This window comes from Mixophyes fleayi, chromosome 5 (genome assembly GCF_038048845.1).
Source record: "Mixophyes fleayi isolate aMixFle1 chromosome 5, aMixFle1.hap1, whole genome shotgun sequence".
Classification (NCBI taxonomy): domain Eukaryota; kingdom Metazoa; phylum Chordata; class Amphibia; order Anura; family Limnodynastidae; genus Mixophyes; species Mixophyes fleayi.
Genome location: NC_134406.1, coordinates 121,879,027 through 121,896,751, shown reverse-complemented (window position 1 = coordinate 121,896,751; position 17,725 = coordinate 121,879,027). Strand labels below are relative to the sequence as shown.

At 40.9% G+C, this 17,725-nt stretch overlaps 1 protein-coding gene across 16 annotated transcripts in view; it reads left to right on the top strand.

Moving 5' to 3' along the window:
- The window catches only part of LOC142158631 (poly(rC)-binding protein 3-like), a 1,531,228-nt gene that overhangs the window by 439,078 nt on the left and 1,074,425 nt on the right, over positions 1–17,725 (top strand). The window lies entirely within an intron of this gene.

Genomic DNA, 17,725 nt, shown 5'->3' with positions numbered 1-17,725 from the left:
TACAATATAAAGAGCCTCCTAGTGTCCGCCATACCATACATAGAGCATTCCTGTGACCGCCATACTATACAGAGAGCATTCCTGTGACTGCCATACTATACAGAGAGCATTCCTATGACCACCATACAATACAGATAGCATTCCTATGACCACCATACAATACAGAGAGCATTCCTGTGACCTCCATACCATACAGAGCATTCCTGTGACCTTCATACTATACAGAGAGCATTCCTGTGACCTACATACCATACACAGAGCATTCCTATGACCGCCATACTATACAGAGAGCATTCCTATGACCACCATACTATACAGAGAGCATTCCTGTGACCGCCATACTATACAGAGAGCATTCCTGTGACCTTCATACCATACAGAGCGCATTCCTATGACCGCCATACTATACAGAGAGCATTCCTATGACCACCACACAATACAGAGAGCATTCCTGTGACCTTCATACTATACAGAGAGCATTCCTGTGACCTCCATACTATACAGAGAGCATTCCTGTGACCTCCATACTATACAGAGAGCATTCCTGTGACCTCTATACTATACAGAGAGCATTCCTGTGACCTCCATACAATACAGAGAGCATTCCTATGACCGCCATACTATACAGAGAGCATTCCTATGACCGCCATACCATACAGAGAGCATTCCTATGACCGCCATACTATACAGAAAGCATTCCTATTAGAGCATTCCTATAACATCATATCCTGATGACAGCATAAAAATTATACAGAAGAGATATTCACCCACCTGCTTGGGATTTGGTGGCTGTGAGACAGGGAAGAGGTTAGGGCTCCCCTTACTGCAGGTCAGTGTGTGAAATATTCTGTGTTTATGGTGGAGGGAAAGGGGGCCGGTATCAGCTACATGGAATTAGGGGGTGGTCTATATAAGATATAAGGAAGATGAGGGATACCTGCAGTAGTGATGGAGAGGGTGCAGAGGTTACAGCTGTATTTCGGGGGTCCAGGAGTCAGAATTGACAGGTGTCAGGGATCAGGAGGAAGGGAAACATATCTGGATAGAAACAGAGGGAACTGATATGCAGGGCAAGGAAAGGTCAATGATGAGGGTTCTGTACGGTACAGTGCACCGAGAGTTCGGAGGGGCACTGGAGTCATAGTTATCAGGAACAGAGGTGACAGTTCGGCACTTGAGAGTGTTGGTGGAACGCAGGGCTGTCAGGAGGAGCTGGGGATGCTGGGAGGGGCAGTCCTGGAAGCAGAGAGCTGCTAACACACAGCATGTGATTTAAGTGACCAGTGCTTAGGGAGAGAGCAACTAACAGAGCTGACAGATCCCCCTCCCCCTCACTTACTTAAGGTCTGTTCTCAGGCTCTTCTGCACTGACAGCATGGTGACATCATCAGTGATGCTGCAGTGACAGGGAGCCGGCGTTTTTTTCATAGTACTCTCATGGATCTGCCACCACACTAGCCCCTCCCCCCTCTCGTGGCTAACGACCCCCCCCCCCCGCACGAGTCGCGGGGAAAGGTGCCGCGAGTCGGGGGAAAGCCACAATTCTATTTTTATTTTATTTTTAGGTTTTTTTGGTTTACTATGTGCCACAGAGGGAAAGGTAGTGGGCGGCTGCTACGCCCCCTCAGGCTTGCGCCCTGGGCGACGGCACAGCCCGCACCACCCTAGTTACGGCTCTGGATTATAGCATCTATCCCATATTTCTTTCTAGGTCACAAATATGGTAACGCAGTTATAGGAACTGTGAAAGGATGGTCTTTCTCTGCCATCCTGTCCTTTCACTTGTTTATATGTAGCTTTATTGGCTTTGGGGTTTCCTTTTACCATCAGTAACTTACCATTATTAACCACTCCTATTGGTGATACTCAACCACCAAACACTCACCGACTGTAAGTGCCAAATATGCAGTACTTTAGGAGAGTAGACACTGCTACCATCAGGCTCCATAACATGCACCTGGAACTGCTTACTTCTGGATGTTGTACAATGCTGCTGCAGCACCTCTTGGCTGGTGATGTCTTCTTTACCCCTTACTTAGGATCATGACAGCATTTTAGTAGGCAGAGCATTGACTCAGGACACTTGGTTCAAAACAGGACAGCCAGGAAATTAATTATAGGTTTGCTCTTATCTGTAGGTCGCAGGGTGATAGCAGATAATAGGAGTTGTGCATGAAATTGAATCCAAATAATATAGTGTAAATTGTCACTTGAGAAAAATTATAGCTTAGTATTTATATATACCATAAATAAACAAAACAAATTTGTAATTTTGAATCTAACCAATTCACTTATAGGGCCTCACAGTTCCACCTTGCAAAATCATCAATACTCCAATAAAATTATTGTCCTGATGCAGATGGTGTGTTTTTTTCATTTGTGTTTGGACTGGGTACTTAATTCCACTGATGAAAATGGCGACAAGATATACCTGACATGATGAGCACAATGCTGTCATTACCATCTGAGTGTTTATCCCGACTTTTTGCAAAAAAGGGGCCTGAAACAAATGCAACCAATGAACATCCCGGCAGGGGAAAATAACGTCACTTTGAAGGGTAACACTATCATTCATGCTGTTAAGGTGGTAATGCAAAGAGGTGCCGGCTGTACAAGCTAGAAGGCTTTGTAAAAAACATTGTGCAGCCAGCGCCTCTTTGCATTACCACCTTAACAGCACGAACATGAGGTGTTGCAGCTATTACTTCCAGTCTCCCCTCTCCAAAGTCACAAATATCCATAGTATCTGCTTTAGAGTTGCATAGATCTGAGGGGAGCATTAACACTGGGGCATCTAAGCACCTGACACACATCACAGGACTTACAGAAGATCTGGATGTCATTCAACATTCTGGACCAGAAAAGTTTTGGGTCAGATGCTTCAGTGTTTGGTCCCTCCACAAGCTGAACATGTTCCCTGATAGGTCTATACTCTTCAACTTTTTGGCTAACCTGTATATTAACCCTTTTTCACCACGTCACACTTCCCACCTCCATCCTGAAAGACTGCCACCATCTTGGTGCATCATGCCTTCCAGAGATGGATCAGAGAAATGAGCTTCCCTTATCTTGCCGCCCTCATTTTCTACTAAGTTGAGACACTCTACCGGGGGTCTATAGAGGTCAAGGTGGTTGTCACTATGCTCGCCACTGGAGCTGGCATCCTACTAGAGACAGAAGCATCACTGGGCAGCTCCACAGGACCAAGATGTCTGAAGAAAACATGCTCTGCATTGCAAGGTGACATTGTCTCTTCAGAGGCAATTAGCTGGCTGCTAAGTTCTGATGATCAAGAAGCTTGAGCCATTCTGTCTGGGCTGGTTCATGCTGTGGTAGCTCCTTGAGTATTGTTTCCTTGCAGCTTTGATCTGTTCCTCTGGTTGGGTGATGCTGGCAAAACTCCTTTAGATTATAGTCTGACAGCTTGACTCTGGGTGATGGAGTTAACAAACTCTGTCCGCATCACTTGGCCAAGATTATTTTCTGGGTCCAAATCTGTTGAGAGGCCATCCGTGACTGCAATTTCTTGGTCCCCTTGTCAGCTCCCAATTCAAGACATACCCTCACCATGGACATGTCTCATGGAGGTCCATATGCAACTGTTACTTTGGCATTATGATACTATATCACAGTAGTGTGATCAGCAATGTGAGGGATCACCACAGTGATTGAGGCCCCCTTTAGACCTCTTCCCCTTAGTGGTTCCAATTGGACAAGCTGTAGGTGCTTCCATATATTTTGAGGTGACCTTTTGGCCATACAAGTGATTCTTTCCACTGAATCACTAACTTTCACATTACACTTTGGACTTACAAGAGTGGGAACAATCTCTGTGGGCTCACCTCCACTGATCAGAAAGTCAAGCCGGGATCCTGATCTCAGATTAAGAGCATGAGTCGGTGGTGCTTGAGTTATGGGATAATTCATCCTAAAGTGTCCTATTTTCTTCCAGCCATAACACCTTCTGGGCTCTGGTTATCTTAGATATCTCCCAAGGATGGAGCAGAATGGTGGCTGGCTACTAAAAGGGTTTTCCCCCTATTTATACAGTCTTTTGGGACTGACTGTTGGACTAGCACATCTTATTGCCTCACAGCTACTGCTCTGGAGACACCATGTTTTTTCAGGCCAGAAGCTGAATCTTTAACAAAGCAGCCTCGATATTGATAAGTAGTTGAGCAGTCAACATTTCCAGTTCACTGTGTGAAGAAGAACAGCTGCTGTGAGTAGGTACTGGGCTTTGGGAGGTTCTTGCTGGTCCCTTTGTGATTGCTGATGGGCTTATTTCTTAGTCACTCTCACCATCAGCATCTTCCACCTCTGACCTGTGCTGTCAATTGCAGCTTATAAGCATTTTTTTTATCTCACCTCTTGTGGCTAGACAGAAGATGTCAACAGCTCTTGCTTGACACAGGATTTCAATATCTGCCTTGGTCATTCGGCTGTATTTAGCTATGCTGGTCTCCTGATCTGGTCTGCAGAAAGCAAACTAAGATTATCTCACCACTTGCCACCAATTATAAGCTGTGACAGTGTGGGCTTACTCTGTGACCCTGCCATCTCTTTTTAGTTTACCATTCGTCTTGTGGTAGAGACTTGTTGCTGCCTCCACCAGCCTCCTTTTCCTGTACCTGGAACTGCTTACTCCTGGGTGCTGTCTATAGCTGCTGTTGCAACACTTTGCTTCCAACTGTGTCTGATTCCTCCTAACTGCTTACTTAGCTTCAGTACTGCAGGGTATCAAGCAGAGTGTTGCCTGATTATAAGGTTAGCTCTTACCTTTAGGTCACAGGACTACAGCTGATAATACGCATTATGCAGGATCTTGTAAGCAAATTTGTGTTGTTTGTTCATAGGTAGCATTTACAAAGAATGTTACATGGTAGGCATAATACACAAAGATGGAATACAAGAATGTACAAACACAATACAGAAATGTGTGCTCTTTATATAGAGCCAAAACGAGTCTCCACCCCTGCCATCAATTCAAATAAGTATTTGAAATATTGCACCAATCCTAGTGGATGGTTGAGCAGGGTACCCAATCTTGGAGAGCACTGAGCCAACCAACCAGGATTAGATTTGACTAAGGACTTTATGTTCATATCTCATTCATTTCTCCATGACTTTGAAAGTGAGCAGACCTCTCTACATACCAACAGGAGAGCTTGCAATATAGAGATATTGCATATAAAATGTTTGTTTAACTATAGCCACAGGATGCAATGTATTAACTAAAATTGGATTTAAATGCAATTTACAATAGCATGGGATTCCCAAAACTGCATTATTGGGTAGACACACAGACGAACAGGGAACCCATGCTAGCAAAGGAATGCAGCCCACACCTGACTGATACTAGAGGCTAATTTATATATGATTTCCTACCTCAAAATGTTACACAAGTAGGGTCTCTCCAAAAAAACAGTACCCAAAATACACTTACTGCATTTACAATAATATACCAGCCACATTCTCCAATAATCGAAATACATTTATTCAATAAGTTATCTCTTGCCATTTTCATGTGGGGGAAGGTGAATCCAGCCACAGGAGTCTATCCACTAGTTTATTCTGTTAATTTATATTCATCGGGAGTTTCTTGAATGAAAAAAAAAACGGGACCACCTTGGTAAAAACAGGAGACATGGAAGCCCTAAACTGGGGAAAATTAAAACTTGGTCTCTTGTAGCATTACATTGTTTGCTGAATTGTACAAAGTGCTTGCTCTAATTAAGAAATATGTAGGTCTATTGGAGTTAGCTTAATGTTCTGCTTTATACTGTATCACAAAAAGCTGGGGAGGATAGAGCAGCTCCATATCTTTTAATGTAAATATGCCGAGGGCATTAAAGTAGCTTTGACTAAAGTGTGTGAAACAATTAACTTATTAGATTAAGGTGTATCTAACACCCTATGCAAAAATATTATATGCAAATCAATATACAATCATTTTTGGTGTGTCATAAAACTCAGACGAAAATGGCAATATAGTGAAGGTTGTGTTATAAAGAGAATGCCTTGCATGGATTGAATACATTTCAATATACTTTCTACAGAGAGCAAGCCTGGTGGTAAATGATGGTGGTTTTATAAGGGGATACCCGTTATGATAGGTCTACCAGGTGGTTTTGTTAAATTTTATAAATCTTTGGTAGGTAATAGAAGATAGGAATAATAGGGTTAGAAACCAATAAATATTATTATTCCTCTTTCGTTATTGTGTGTTCTTGTAGACCCTTAATTAGAGTATCCCTTAACAAAGAAACATATTCAGTCGTGGGATGTTTAGAAAGTTTGTTATAGGAATTTTCATCATGCAAGAGTCTCTGTGTTACTTCTATATAGTCTGGCCACTGTTTACACCTACAAATATGAATTTGTAATTTTTGTATTTTAATTTGAAATTTTATCTGAATTTTATCTGAATATTTTTAATATGATGGATGGTATGTTTTATATTTTTCTATTATGATGTTATTTCATGATGTTACTAGAATACGTGTCTTTTAAATAGAGGTGGGCGGGCTCGGTTCCCCGAGATCCGAACCCACCCGAACTTTGCCTAGCCAAGTACCGAGCCGAGCAAGCTCGGTACTCTCCCGCCTGTTCGGAATCGAAATCGAGGCAAAACGTCATCGGGACGTAGTCGGATCTCGGGGCTCGATTCTCGCAATATTTGAAATGCATAAATACCCGCCTCCACAGCAATCCATCGCCATTTGACAGATGGAGAGAGCAGGGTTAGGTCACAGGCAGCTTTAGAGCAGGGACAGAGCAATTATTGTATACCTTATTCTTTCAATTATTATTGAAATTCTGCTACCAATTCTTATAGCGATTGTTAGAGCAGGAAGAGAGGAGGATAGAGGAGGCATTTTTTGGAATATTTTGCACTACAAGTGCTTTGGGATGTCCCATATTCCCCAGTGTGAAACAATAATTTTTCTGGCTGCAAAAAGTCATATCTAGCAGCAGTCTCTATTGAATATTTTGCACTACAAGTGCTTTGGGCTGTCCCATATTCCCCAGTGTGAAACAATATTTTTCCTGGATGCAGAAAGTCCTATCTAGCAGCACTATCTATTGAGTATTTTGCACTACAAGTGATTTGGGCTCATTAAAATGGATTCAAAGCAGTCCACATATGAGCAGGATCAGCAAGCAGGTGCTGGCACCAGTCATGATTTTAGTGTTCCCAGTACGTCATCTGGTAAAGCCTATGAAAAAGTACATAGTCTTTTTAAATCAGGGATAAAATACACCCCAAATTTTTTTTTACTGTGTTGAAGCGAAAAAGAACTGTAACTGAGGTAACGTTAACTGCCGATAAAAAAAAATTGCCAACATGCCATTCTACACACGCAGTGGCAAAGAAAGAATGAGGCCTTCGTCTTTCTCTATTAGTGCCAGATCGAAAAATGTTACTGAGCCTTCTTCTTGTATGGTCACTCGTGACCAAGCAAGACCAAGTAATTTGAAATCCAAAAGTGGTGCACAACTACTGTTACGTGTGAAAGAAAACAGTAAGGTAGTAGAGGAAATTATATGCACAGAATCAGAAAATACACCAATCCCTGTGGAGAGTCCATCCAACAGTGGTATGTGCACTCGTGAACATTCTGATAGTGTACCCATAAAGAAGGGCCCTTTCAGCCTTTCTGCTGATGTGTGCCTGAGCAGCCCTAGTGTAGCCGGTGATACACCAATTGAGGATGCCAATTTGGAATTAGAAGAGGATGAGGGGGAGATTTGTGTAGGCGACAAGGGCGCTAATGAGGATGTTGATGATGATGAGTTTGTTTGTGTAAGTCCTGCACCAGTGGCAGCAGTTCTGGCATGTGACAAGAAAAAGGCCATTGTCATGCCTGGTCATAAAAAAAAAAAATCCACTTCTTATGTGTGGAATTATTTCTACCCAAATCCTGACAACAGTTGTATAGGCGTTTGTAGTGTATGTCAAGCCACAGTCAGTCGAGAGAGGGACCTTAACCATCTTGGAACCCCATCCATGTTACGCCATTTGACCAGAGTTCATGGCAAAGTGTTGGGAAAAGCTGAAAGTTCATCCAAAAAAATTACAAGCACTCCATCACCAGCTAGGAACTTTCGGTCACCGACATCCTGACGGCTACAAAATACACCCACAACACCATCCTCATCAATATCCTCAGTAGCGCTCAGAGTTAGCCCTGCATCCCACTTAGTAACGCTGAATGACTCCTGCACTATAATTAATTCCTCTGAAGAATGTTTAAGCGTTAGTCCCACTGCTGCTGCTGCTGCTGCTGGGGGTGAATCTTCCTCCCATAAGAAGGCCAAGAAAAAGAGCAGTCCTACATTTCAACAATTAACTGTGAAACAATCATTTGCTAGGGGAAGCAAATATGGCAGCAGTCACCCAGTCGCCAAGCGAAATCACAGACTCCTTGGCTATTATGTTAGTGTTAGATCTGCGTCCAATATCCACACTAAACGCAGCTGGTTTTTCACAGTAAATTGAGGTTTTGTGTCCGCGTTACAGAATTCCATCGCGACACCATTTTTCCCGTAAAGCTATTCCACAACTATACCAAAAAGTATGTACAAATGTAGAGATTGCACTAAAAAATGCCATTCTGTCCACTGTCCAGTTAACCACAGATATGTGGACAAGTGGAAGTGGGAAAACCATAGACTATATGACTGTGACAGCCCACTGGGTTGGTCATTCGCCTTCACCAGCAGGAACAGCAGCAGCATGTACACCACTACGTAACATTTGTCACAGGCAGGCCGCTCTTTGCATCACCGGCTTCACTAACAGGCATACAGCAGACAATTTGTTACGAAAACTAAGAGATGTGATTGATACATGGCTTATACCACTTGGACTCTCTCCAGGATATGTAATTTCTGATAACGCCAACAATATAGTGCGAGCATTACAGCTGGGTGAATTCCATCACATTCCCTGCTTTGCTAACACCTTCAACTTGGTGGTGCAGAGCTTCCTAAGAAATAATCGTGAGGTGCAGGAGATGTTTTCGGTGGCCTGTACAATTTCAGGCCATTTCAGGCATTCTGCCACAGCATGTAGGAGATTACAGCAGCTCCAAGAACAGTTTAACTTGCCTTGCCACCAACTTAAGCAAGAGGTGTTAACTAGGTGGAATTCCACCCTGTACATGCTTCAGAGGATGGAGGAACAGCGCTAAGCCATACAAGGGTATTGCACAAGCCATGACATTGGGAAAGAAGGGGGATGTATTTCATTCTTACACAGTGGGGAATCCTTTCAGTGCTGTGCAAGGTGCTGGAACCATTTGAAGTTGTGACGTGTGAAGTGAGTGCAGACTCTGCTAGCTTGAGCCAATTCATTCCTTTAATTAGACTATTGGAAAAGCAGCTTGAGAAACTGAAGGAGGAGATGAAAGAAAGCAAATCCGCAAAGTATGTTGGCCTTGTAGATCAAGTACATAATTCGCTTCACAATGATCCTCGAGTTATTAAAATCTTGAACTCGGATCACTACGTTTTGGCCACTGAGCTTGATCCAAGATTTAAGACCTACATTGAGTCTTTGCTTCAAAATGAGCAAGATGTGAACTTTTGCAAGGAGCTATTGCTCAGCATGTTGTCCGCTGAACTGGGCCTTGGCATGACGACGTGTCCTCCTTCAGTTTCTCAAGCAGCTGCTGCTCGTAAAAAATTTAATTTTCCAAAGCGAAGCAGATAAAACGCATTTGACAAACCAGAACAGTTTAACATCTTTGCTGGTTTGAAAGATTTTTCAAAAAAATGTGTGACCTTGGCCATAACTCCATCCAATCCGAATATTAACATGCAAAGGATGGAGGAGAATTATTTTCAAGAGGTAATTGATATGGAAATGTCAGACAGTCCCTTTCCTTATTGGGAAGAAAAGCAGGCCATTTAGAAACCCATGTACAAACTTGCTTTGCAGTACCTAAGCTGCCCACCCTCCAGTGTGTACTCTGAACGAGTATTCAGCACAGCCGGGAACCTAGTCAATGATCGCCGTAGGAGGTTACTTCCAAAAAATTTGGAGAAAATGATGTTCATAAAAATGAACTACATCTTCCATGAGGAAGGCCTTCACCATCAAAGAGATCCAAGCAGTTCTCTAATGGCGGATTCAAGCGGCGATGAATTGATAGTCTGTGATGATGATGTACACACTGATGAGGGTGAAGATGAGGCTGAAGATAATGATGATAACATCTTTTTAAAACTTTCTATATAAGTGTAGGGTGCAATCTACCCCCAAATAGGAAAGGGACTTGGGGCATTTCTATATCACGTACAGTCTTGAAATGCTGCTGTTTTGGCAATTTCTCAATAAGGCTTTGTCCATTTCAATTTATATTGTACAGTCTATAACGGCTGAATTTTGTACTATTTTCTACAAGTGGAAAGGGGCCTATAGAAACAGAAACCAAACTGCCTTTGTCCATTTCAATTTATATTGTACAGTCTATAACGGCTGAATTTTTTTAGTATTTTCTACAAGTGGAGGGGGACCTATAGAGACAGAAACCAAACTGCCTTTGTCCTTTTCTATTTATATTATACAGTCTATAACAGCTGCATTTTTTCTATTTTACTAGTGGAGAGGGAGTCTGATGTAGACAGATACCAAACTGCCTTTGTCCATTTCTTTATATATTTAACTATAAGTGTAGGGAGTAATATACACCCAAAGACGATGGCTGCATTGCCAATATGCATAGATGGAGAGGAAGACAATCTGATTTGTATGTAGAATTAATGACGGCCTACCAGGAATTAAACTGTTTTTTTTTCATAATTTATTAGCTTTAGAATTACCTTACTTATCCATGAAACAGGTGGAGCACTAAATTAGGTTATTTTAGGCCAAAAAAATAGAATTTTAAACAAAATTGTAAAACAAAACCAAACAAAACCAAAACCAAAACACGGAAGGGTGGTTTTGCAAAAACCAAAACCCGAAGGTAATCCAGATCCAAAACCACAACCAAAACCAAAACACAGGGGTCAGTGACCATCTCTACTTTTAAGTGTGGATTATATGTACATTTTTGATACTTTTTATCCCTACCTGTTTTGATCATTTTTTGCTACTGTTGATATTATCTAAAGCTCTATGAACTAATAATGGAACAGTGTTTAATAGTACAGAAGTTTCTTATAATCTGTATATTACTAGGTACTGTATAATATGAACTTGCATTCTAAATATGGCCGCCTAAGACTCATTATGCTATTCTTTGCCCCATATAAAGATGGTTGCCGTAGAAAATAACCTTTACCAAAAGGAAACTAGCCGATATGAGCATTGTTTTTATCAATGTGTAATCTAGCCAATAGTACCCTCTGATATGCATCCCTCTTATATACATGACGTGAAGCCGCCGAGTCCACATGTGTCACAACATACTAGTCGCGCATGTGCAGTAAGTCTCACACAGTGCGCATGCGCAAAATGGCTGCCGCCATTACTATAAATAAATGAACAGGCAGACAAGCAATAATATCCTCCTGAGGAAGTCTTTTTAAGATGAAACGTGTTGAGGTAAAAGAAGTACAAACTGGTACTTTCTATTTGCAACTGTATCCAGATTTACCAACTAGCAGAGTTTTCCTGATATCTGACCCACTGGAGTGGAGATTAAGGACTTTACTTGGATTACAGATAAGCCTTTGTTTTATATGTCCATTGTGAGTGTGCATTTAATTTTGTTAATAAATTTGGATTCTATGTAAATATACTACACTATATGGGACCTTTTCATTCTCATTTCCTCGTCTCATACAGATTGATGGAGTGAACTGAACAAGGGAAAATACTAACCATGCAAGATTCTATACAGATAAGCGCAAATATTCTTCTAATTTGGTATGCATATTTAGAGGTGGCTGGGCATATACTGGATATATTATAATTTATCTGACACTACTGCACTATTTTGGTTTGTTCTTTTCTTCTCTTTGATCATACAAGACCAGAGTGGAACTACATGATACAAGTGAAGTAAACCAGGATCTTTGTATTGATGAGCACTTTTGTATCATATATTTTGTACGCATACATGTACACCTTGGGTTTTTGTAGGCGCCCTTCTTCCTTCTTCATTATTTCTTATATATATATATATATATATATATATATATATATATATATATCAAAATGATACGTTATGGAAGGACGGCGCCTTCAGGTGTAAAAACAGATAATTGTGTATATATAGTCAGTAAGCTCAGAGAGTCCAGAGAACATAAAATCCCGAGAAAAATAGTAATGCAGGTGGATATCAGCATATAGCAGCATATATCAGCAAATCAGGTGAGACACTGTGCAGATTAATAGTGTAGTAGTGTGTGTACCAGAAGTAAGTAAAATAACAGCTTATCTGTATATAGGCTCCTCAGTCATCCCAGGTGGTGATTTCCTTTGTTCGCAGAGACAAGATGCAAATATAGTATGTTCTATTAATAACTGCTGCATCACCGCTCAATAGTAGGAAAGATATAAGAAAGCCATATGGTGTAGTATTTTTGCAAACAATTTATTTAGCAGATTAAAAATATAAAATGCAAACTCACAATGAAGATAATAAATATAAGCTTATCTGTATAATATACAGGCGAGTTCACTGGTAGTCATATCCCTGGAGGTAGTTAAAGATGTCCCTCTATAGGCTCCATACAAAAGCTCAGGAAAGGGTGATATCTTAATTTATTACTCCCAGGGTAGATCAGTGAAACAGGGTCTCAGATAGTACAGTTGTGGGCCTCAACGCGTTTCGTTCAGTTTGAACTTCATCAGGAGATTTAGGTGATATTAAAAACTATGCCCTTTATATAGGGGTGTGTAGCGCCATTTTGCGCTAAAATCGCGGGCAAATGACGTCACTGCGCATAGCGCCGCCGGCCGCCATTTTTTTTTTATTAATTTTTTTTTTCCTTTAAAAATGACACCTTATGGTGTAATTAGTATATTAGTACATTTGTGATTGTGCAGTGGTGAAAGGGCTTTTTAGAGGATACCCTAGAGGAACAGTGGGTGTTGTTAGGCTAAGAGAAAGTACATTTATAAGTATGGGCATGGATCTCCATAAAGGGAGATATGCGGTGGCCATTTTGGTTAAGGGAAAATTTAAATTTCAAAGTATTTGTGGAAGTTATAAAGCACAACAAATATATGGTACTATATAACAGTAAAATTCATAAGGTTTGTGCCAGGGTAAATAAATATAAAGTGCATATATGTGGCGACTAGATAGTACTTAGGTAAGTATATTGGGGCATTTCATTTAGTGATAAGACCAAAGTGTTACTAAATTAATTAACTTCAGATATAGATAAAATACGTTTGTGTTCTACACACAACATAATGAATGGACTTCATGCATATTGAAAAGATAAATGAATAGATACACTAATCTCTTAATATGAGTGCATAAATATGTCATTATTTAAAATAAATTAAGCTTAGTTTGTATTTTCCCCACTCAGACCTGAATAAATAAAAAATAGCCCAAATTTGCTAGTTATAAGTATTTTTTGTTTATAATGTAATATTTTAGCCCTGAAAAATCTTCAATGCGTAAGGTAATTGTTTTACCTCATCTTTCTCAGATATAGGCAGATATAGGCATGTTTCACAGCAGGTGATTCTAAAGGATGACATATGTTGTCCCCTGCCGAATCAGCAACTAGCACAAGTCTGCTGGCCCAGGGAGTGTGTATTCAAGCCAGGTGTCAGCCTTTTTGGGATGTCAGATGCTGAGGTGATCTGTCTCTATCGGCTTTTCAACTCATGTCATCGTATTTTGCAGAGTGACTTAGAGCCTCTGACATCCCAACAGCAATATCACCGATGGCCAAACTGTTGGTGGTGTTAAGTTTTTATGCATCTGGGTCATTCCAGACTCTGGGTCATTTCAGACTACAGTGGGTGTTGCAGCAGAAATGTCCCAACCTACCTAAAGTCATATGTCCCAGCTTACCTTTAGTCGTATGTTCCAGCCTACCTTTAGTCGTATGCTGAAGGTGGTGCTGTGGCTTTCCTGTTGTGCATTCATCAATTTAATCATCTGGCACTCGCTGAGCATCCACTTAAGACCATCAAACAGCAATTTTCCAAAATAGTTGGAATTCCGCACATCATAGGGGCAGTAAATGGTACACATATAGCCCTGATGCCATCGGGTGGTATTTTTAAGACTAGAAACCATTTCCTCCTGTTAAATGTTCAGGCTATATGTGATGCATCTCTCCAGAAGTGATGTCTGATTTCTATATGGCCTGGAAGCAGCTATGATTCCATTTGCCTTCAGAAAAGTCAGCATTTGACAAACATTAACACAGAGGATTCAAGACACAAGGCCACATAGAGATGTGTGGCTATTAGGTATTTTTGTGCTTTAAATTATTGCTTATTGTAAGCCCATTTTTTGGCCTAAATATATTTGTTTAAATTGTACTAATAAAGGTTTGTTTTGAATATTCACAACATTCTGGCAAACTATTTGCATAAAGGTGTAATTATTAAAAAATCTGTTGAGTAAGGTTAATATTGTCATATAATGCAAACATTTACATTAATTTTTACACAATTGGGTCCCTATACACACATTTAATTTTTTTTCTCATTTTATTTAAAAGGAGACATTGATTACCCTTGTCTCCACACTCCAATTTTACATTCACACACAGTGCAAGAGGTTGCATATAATTCTGTGCATATCTAAACCAGATCGGTTATAGAATGGATGTTTGGGCTTTGAAAAGTCTAACTCCTTTGCCTTGACCGTTCTCGGGGAGCACGTATGTATGTGCTGGATATTGTGTTCAAAATTATTGCTCTGTGTGTGATATTTCATAATATTGTCTTCTGAAGACAGATTTCATGGGTGGACAAGGCAGAAGTTGCTGGCCAGGAGGAAGACAATATCAATTCTGGTCCTCCAGAATCATACAACTATGCTGCATTTGTGAATTCCCACGACTGGAAAATACCTTATACTATAAATAGACCTTGCGCAAAAGCTAAGTTCATTGCATATCGGAGTTTCTACACTGTAGAAGCTGTTTTGCGGCGTCTGTCCTTTTTTTTATTTTTTTTAACCAAGCATATTCCGGATTGGATTACAAATATTGGGCCCTTCTGGCTGAAGACTGCAAGCAACTAGGGGAGCTTTTTGACCAAGAAGAACAGAATCCATTTACAAGCAGGACTTTGGAATTACAAAAAGATTTGGGACATTTACAAGCAGGACTTTGGAATTACAAATACTTTTGGACATTTCAAGCAGGGACTTTGGAATTACAAATATTTTTGGTTTTCAAGCATTTTTGGATTAAAAGCTGCTGGCGAAATAAAAATAATTCATTTTGTTGAGTATTTTGGGGTTTTCTTATTTTTAATAAATATATCATTATCATCATTTATTTATATACCGCCAACATATTCCGTAGCACTTTACAATTGGGGACAAACACAGTAAACTAATAAACAAATTGGGTAAAACAGACAGAGAGGTGAGAAGGCCCTGCTCGCACGCTTACAATCTATGGAACAATGGGAGTTTGATACATGAGGTTAAGTCTACATTTTGCACTTCGGTCTAGCCAGACTGCAAAGGTAAAAGTGACTCATAAGCTAAATGATCCTGTCACACAACAATGTTGGTCAGGGGGTAGTTGTCTTGTGTGAAATTTTGTAAAGGATGGTAATAGGGTAATGTAGTGAGGTTAAGAGGGTGGATGAGGAATATTATAAGTTTGCCTGAAGAGGTAGGTTTTCAGAGAATGCTTGAAAGTTTGTAGACCAGAGGACAGTCTTATTGTGCGAGGGAGAGAATTCCATAGAGTGGGTGCAGCCCGAAAAAAGTCCTGTAACCGGAAATGGGAGGATGTAATGAGGGTGGATGAGAGACGCAGATCTTGTGCAGAATGGAGTTGTCGAGTTGGGAGATATTTTGAGACAAGAGAGGAGATATATGTTGGTGCAGCTTTGTTGATGGCCTTGTAGGTTAGTAAAAGTATTTTATGTTGGATTCTGTAGAAAACAGGCAACCAGTGTAGAGACATACAGAGTGATTTAGCAGAGGAATAACGATTTGCAAAGAAAATCAATTTACCGCTGCGTGCAAAATAGATTGCAGGGGTTTGAGTCTGTTTTGCACGGTGGCTAAGTGGTTAGCACTTCTGCCTCACAGCACTGGGGTCTTGAGTTCAATTCCCAATCATGACCTTATCTGTGTGGAGTTTGTATGTTCTCCCCATGTTTGCGTGGGTTTCCTCCAGGTGCTCCAGTTTCCTCCCACACTCCCAAAAAAACATACTGGTAGGTTAATTGGCTGCTATCAAAATTGACCCTAGTCTCTCTCTCTCTATCTGTCTGGGAGTGTGTTAGGCAATTTAGACTGTAAGCCCCAATGGGGCAGGGACTGATGTGAATGAGTTCTCTGTACAGCGCTGCAGAATTAGTGGCGCTATATAAATAAATGATGATGATGATGACCAGTATGGAGGGAATTGCAATAGTCAATGCGGGATATGTGGTATTAATGAGGGTGTGTATTTTTTTAGGGGGGTTTTATTATTTTTATTAAAATTGTGTGGTTGTAAACAGGGTGTGGTGGTTTTTTTAACATTCTTTTTTCTGGAACAACAGGTCTCAGGCAGCCCTGGGTGTCAGGGCATGTTGGTAGTTCTCCAAGTATCAGCATGCCCACACTGTTTATGGCAGCCCGGGCTGGCTTGGACTTGTAGTTCCACAAAACAAAATGGCATCCATTAATTTTTTTACATTACTTTTGCTGTTATCATCCTACACCCACTACCTAGGGGTGTAGGAAGAGACCTAGTGCTTTCAGCACCGGGCTAGGTGTCCCTAGAGGGGTGGCCCGCTAGTATGTTTCTGCGGACCCCACTGCTTAGGGAATCCAGCCCAGCACTGAACAGCCTGGGGTTGGTTTGTCATTATGCCGCGTGTCCCCCTGCTTTAGTGCCACCCACCCTGGCTTGTTTGCCTAGTGCTGGTTAAGTGAAAATCGGGGGGACCCAACGCAAATTTTTTTCCCCGATTTTCACGTAACCATCAGTAGGTTGGCAGCACTAGTGGCCGGGCGGGTGGACCCCATGCTTTTTAAAAAAAAACTTTTATCTATTTTAACACATTTGACAGCTGCCAGGACCTCAAGTTGTCTAGACAGAACAGTGTAACAGTGATGTGTTTACCTTGATACATTTACCCTCTGGTGTTGAAGGGAACTGTAACTTACCTTTGCCCACAAGTGTCCATTGAGCCAATCAGTGAGGAGGATGTTGAAAAGCCTCATTCATTGGCAAACATGCACTCAATTCTCTTGTTTGGAGCTGCATGCCCTTACTAGGGAAATAGACCACTTTTTGTGTTTTGCACCTCAATGTGTAAGGAATGATGACAAAAATGTTGCATATAGGGCAGTTAAAACATACCTTCAGTGGCAGTCACTCTGTTCTGGAGCTTCAGTGCCACCTTAGTGACGGCCGTAGCTTCTTTCGAAAATTCGGAGGAAGTTTGCCAGGCATAAGTTCAACATTACAAAATAACAAAATATTATTAGAGTTTTATCTGGACCATGTAGTTAACGCAATGTACAAGATAAAGTATTATGTAGTGATGTTGCTTGTAATACGCTTCACACGATAATGTACAACACATGTTATGTAATCATATGGTATGTAATGT